The sequence below is a fragment of the Lathyrus oleraceus genome, chromosome 4 (assembly GCF_024323335.1).
Source record: "Lathyrus oleraceus cultivar Zhongwan6 chromosome 4, CAAS_Psat_ZW6_1.0, whole genome shotgun sequence".
NCBI lineage: Eukaryota > Viridiplantae > Streptophyta > Magnoliopsida > Fabales > Fabaceae > Lathyrus > Lathyrus oleraceus.
The window spans coordinates 27,776,174-27,782,194 of record NC_066582.1 but is presented as its reverse complement, the minus strand read 5'-3'; positions in this window follow the sequence as shown (position 1 = coordinate 27,782,194).

The window sequence follows — 6,021 nt, the reverse complement described above, 5'->3', positions numbered from 1 at the left end:
TCAGAAAGGAGTGTATTTCATTTCAATTTTAAATGCGTCCTCAATGTACGGTTATTTGTGGGCTCGGTTTGGACATAGTTGCTAGCTTGACATGTTTTTTTTTACAGCATCAATTTCTATGTTCTTGTTGGTAATTTCTAATGGTTTATGTGATTTGTTGTTCATGCCATTGGCATTCCGCATTTGAGTTGTGCAGCCATTTTTGTTTTGCTGGAAGCGTTAAACAGAGAAAAATCTCTCAAACCATGGCTTTGCAGGCCTGCAACTCGTTTTCTGTTGCTTTTAATTATTATATTTTTCACCTGGATATTATATGTGCTGATTGGGACTTTGCTCTAACTCATCATCCTAATACTGCTTGGTGTGGATAATTCGCTAAGCTCACATTATCGTAGGTAGTCTATTAACCACATAGTTGGCTTGTGTTATTAAGATTTAATCATATTGTTAAATGCCTATCCAATTCTGTGAGAAATATGGATTCCGGTCCAATAATATCAAATTGTTTAGCTCGAATTAAATAAATGGATCCGGCAATGTCATGCCGGTATACCACCAAAATTGTGATACATTAATTGTACATTTTCACCGAGTTTCGAATTTGCGAATAATATCCATCATTGTTATTACGCTCAAATCGGTTCCGAGTACATATTCATATACACATACCGATTAAATCAATGTCAATACCCATTTTCTTTCTCTTTTGATTTAATTAATTGATTAAAATATTTAATTAGTTTAATTTCTATTAATTAATTGTAATTAACTTAATTATTTGATTTAATTAAATAATTTGGATAATTAATTTTAATTAATTTAATTAATCAATTTAAACAAATTTTAATAAATTAATTTTGTTAAAAAGAAATTGATTAATTTCTCCCACTCTCACAAAACTTCACATTTCAAACAAAAAACTATTTCATCACTTCATAAATCATTTTCAATCTCATTCAAAATCAATTCATCAAACAACACAAACCAATTTCAAAAAGCACAATCATATAATTCTCGATTTAAATATCGAGCCCATTTTTAAAACACCCTTGTAAGTCGATCGCTCCTAAGCATCGCCATCAACCTCACATAGCTTACTCTTGGGCTTCCTTACAATGAAACCTATTTGATTATTGATTAATCGAGTAGATGAAATAATACACAAAATAAAATTCATTTATTCATAAACATGAATTCAAATCATTTTTCCAAACCATTCAATTTAAAACATAAACTTGGGATGAAAAGGAGATAGTAAGCGTACGCTTCACTATTTCTCAAGCACTCGAATAATTGGCGTACGCCATATTGTGCGAGTTCTTGTCACCCGATTAAATCTTAAACCACACATTTCAAATCACTTTTTCAAAATCAAATATAATTTCCAAAATTCGAATTATTCAAACCATAACACTTCAAATCATAATATTTCAAACCATTTCTACAAATTCCAAATCCTTTTTATATTTCAGATGAAAAGAGGATAGGAGGCGTACGCCTCACTATCTTTCGATTATTCGAATAATTGGCGTACGCCACATTGCTCGAATCTTCGTCATCAATTTAAAACGCAATCAAATACGACATCCAAACATATCTTTTACAATTTAAACCTCGGATGACAAAAGATGAGAGGCCTACGCCTCGCCATCTTTCGATTATTTGAATAATTGGCGAACGCCATATTGCACAAATTATCGACTTCCGACTAAAACACGCTAAATAAACTTGGATAAGAGAATGGGTGGCGTACGCCTCATTAATCTTTGGATAAGCAAGTAGGGGGCGTACGCCTCACTACCATGCGTATTCAGCATCCGCAAACAAACTTTCGATAAAAAAATCCGAACGAAAAAGGGAATAGAAGGCGGACGCCTTATTACTCCCTGAAAGAATTGGACGATTGGTGAACACCACATTGCTCAATCTTTCGTCGTTCTTCAAAAACATCTCAAACAAATCAAACCTAACTTCTCGCCCCCGTGCGATCGAAACCAAACCAAAAACACCCAAACGCATCAACCTAACTTCTCGCCCCCGAGCGATCGAAACCAACCAATCAAACCCAAACACATCAATTCAACTTGTCACCCCCGCGTGACTAAAACCCTTTCAAAAGAACACTGTATATCCTTTCTAATGCGCACAACAAACTAGTGCTAGAGCCTCCATCGAGAGTAGACAAGCCGGCGTTTAGCCGTTAGAACGCCGACCTACACAGTCGTTCATCAAAACGAAACACACCAAATATTCGTAGTAGCCCGAACTACGAATGCTCTGATTTCCTTATTGCACTATAAGGATACGTAGGCAGGAGATTGCTGTATCTTCGCGAGCACACTAATAAAAAACCTCCCATTTCCCCTCCTGAGGTCTTCATCCATATCTATCATCAATTCTAATCACTCGAAGCAAGCAAATAACAGTCAATTAACAGTCAAATAGCAAAATCAGACTAAAAGGTTCCCGATGAGTACAACGGACGTGAGGGGTGCTAATACCTTCCCCTTGCGTAATCGACTCCCGAACCCGAATATGGTTGCGACGACCATTATTCTTATTTTTAAAAGTTTTCTCGATATTTTCCTATTCCTTCATTGGGATAAATAAAGTTCGGTGGCGAATCTGTTCGAACAAACATTTTTCCGCGTCCTATCGCGAGGGATCACATTTTTGAGGTGCGACAGACTGGCGACTCTGCTGGGGATACCGCTCCAAGCAAGAGAGAGTCTAGCCTAACTTAGTCTGATTTTGCTATGACTGTTAGAAGACGTTCTTTTCTTCCATACTTATTTCTCTGTATTCTTTTCTGATTGCTTGTATTTTATGTATTTTATCTTGATACTATAATATGGGGCTTGATGTATGTTGTGAGATAAGCTCCATACCCGAGCTTCGAGAAAAAACTTAGAACCCGGAGTTGTGTAGTATTGAACCGAGGGGTGTACACCTCATTGGGACAATACGAAGACTCCACCTGGAGTAGATCTGTTTGGAGTTCCCATCACAATATGGCTAGCCCATCATTGCGGTGGAGGTTCTAAACACGATCCGTGACTCTAGGGACCTCGCCTTAAACCCAGTTTTGTTTTCATGATTGGTGATTGTGTAGTATTGAACCGAAGGGTCTACACCCTGTTCGTGCAATACGAGAATCCCACTTAGATTAGATCGTTTCATAACTCCCATCACGATGTGGCTAGCCCACCATTGCAAGGAAGTTTTGAACTTGATCCGTGAGTCTAAGTTCATTCCTTGAAAACATAACTTTAGAACCTACCTTTGGGAATTTCTAGTAATCAGGCAAACTCGTACTTCTTCCTTTTGTCCTGATGTACCTGACGTGTGGATAATCTTGAGTATCTGTATTCCTCTGTGAAAATCATGGCAAAATTTCATGCATTTGCATATCATCAACATGCATTGCATATCATCTTCCGAAAACAAAAAACTTACACCATCTTCTACCATTTGTCCAGTAACGCTGACTACTCGACACCGGTACGAGACACGCCGCAACTACAAGATGACACTTGAACAGTTGGAAGCAAACCAGGTTTCGATGAGAACCGACATTGACTCCATGCAGGCAAAGATGGATCGCTTTCTTGAGACCATGTTACTCTTGGCCCAGAAGGAGAAGGATGCTGAGACTAACGCTGAAGCCAGGAAAGTTACTGCCCAGTTTGGATCACCATCACTTAGCATCCCTGGAGTGATTGACCTTGATGGTAACCCTAATCATCCTAGAGGAGGACCAATCCGTATTCCTGTTCCCATGGTCCACCTGAATCCCCACGAGCATTCTACTACGTCTGCTCGCCATGGATCCATGATGGGTGATGAAGATCTGTATGATGCTTTCTTCATGCCACCGCCCGTCCAGCCTACTGTTGGAGGTCTCCCAGACCCAGCTGTTGATAGACTCCATGCTCTGGAAGAGAAATTCAAGTCCTTGGAGGTTCACACTACCCCCGGTTTGGACGCCGTTGATATGTGCCTGGTGCCAGGCCTCGTGATTCCACAAAAATTCAAAGTCCCAGACTTTGACAAGTACAAAGGGATCAGCTGCCCAAGAACACACCTCAGAGCCTACTGTCGCAAAATGGCCGCCCACATCAGTAATGATCAACTCCTGATTCATTACTTCCAAGATAGTCTTAGTGGGGCATCCTTGGAGTGGTACATGCAACTGGAGAGAGGTCAGGTCCAGTCATGGAGAGATCTCGCTGAAGCATTCCTAAGGCATTATCAGTACAACACTGATCTAGCACCCAATCGCACCCAGCTGCAAGACATGATTCAACGCAACAACGAGTCATTCAAGGAATACGCCCAGCGTTGGAGAGAGCTAGCAGCTCGTGTTCAACCTCCTCTTCTTGACAAAGAGCTAATTGACATGTTTATGGGAACTCTACATACCCAGTACATGGAGAAAATGGTAGGATCCAGCTTCCCAACTTTTGCTGAGGTTGTCTCTGTGGGAGAACGAATCGAAAGCCAGATCAAGAAGGGAAAGCTACCTTGTGCTGCTAATGCTTCAAGTGGGATGAAGAAGCCTTATCCTAATCTCCCAAAGAAGCCAGAAGGTCAGACCAATGCCGTAATGAGAGGAGGGGGATATAGGGCATCTCCGTATGCTCATATGCCTTATCATCAGACTGCCGCAGTCATCCCGACACCGTATCAGCCACTATATCAGCAACCACATCAGCAACAATATCAACAACCATATCAACAGCCGGCTTACCAGCAGCCACATCAAAATCAACAACAACGTGCTCAACCACGTCCACCTAACCAGCAGAGGGCAAGGAGGCCAGAACGACGATTCGATCCTTTGCCAGCATCATATAGTAAGATCCTCCCCTACCTGCTAAAGGATGGATCAGTTGTTCTAAAGGAAATAACACCTGCAACTCCACCTTACCCTCCAGGCTACGACGCCAATGCTCACTGTGAGTATCACATGGGTGCCCCAGGGCACACAATAGAGAATTGTAAGGCTTTCAAGAATAAGGTTCAAGATTTGGTTGATAGTAAAGCACTTACATTCACGCCAGTGAGGCCAAACGTTGCAACAAATCCCATGCCAGCGCATGCAGAGTCAAGTGAAGCTCGAAGATAATGTTCCTCACCAACCTGATCAGCAGAGCAAATTCTGACAAAGAATCAAGAGATGAAGTCTGTTCATTTGAATGAAGACAATCATTATGCCATTTTTACCATTTTGCATTCTTGTAATTTGACCTTGTTTGTTTAAGTACTGTATGCTTTAAACATTGTTATTTTTATTTGGTCTTATTAATGGGATGATTATGCATGCTTTTGAATCAATCTTTCATATTCACTCATCTATCACATATGCAAATCACAAACACATACTTTTCCACTTCACCTCCTTTATCGCATTATTATTAGTAAATGTTGGAAGGAGGATGACAAAAACAAAATACTCATAATTGCTGATTGAATGCTTTCGGATAAAACCCTGCTAATGATGTACAGGCATTGTTTCAAATCCCCAAACACTAGAGAGATAAGGAGTTAATCCCTAGTCAACCACTTCGAGCCTAGAAGTAGGAGTTTCTTTCGGATCTACAAACCCTTATGCTTAACCTGGGACAGGGTAGTGTTCAGTTGATTTGACTACACATTCGAATTACAAGATGAGATATCCCATACGTGGATCAACTACATACCATTCTTCGTACACATTCTGAAGTGTCGAAGGAACCATACAAATCCAAATTTTAGGTCTGTTGTTCTTCAATGACCAATGACTTGGCAGTCACAATTTCAAAAAAAAAAGTCAAAGAAAGAGCCCGCTAAGTCCAACACCCTGAAAGGAGACTTAGGCAAAAACAGGGGCAATCCCGATGGATTAAAGCTTCAAACAAAGCGGTCCATGCAAAAGTTAGGGATCAAAATAAAAATCGAAAGAGACAATGAAAGTCTCCAACAAGACAAAACAAGATTCAGTGACCACCATACCAAAATCAAAGGGTCCCTGACATCCAA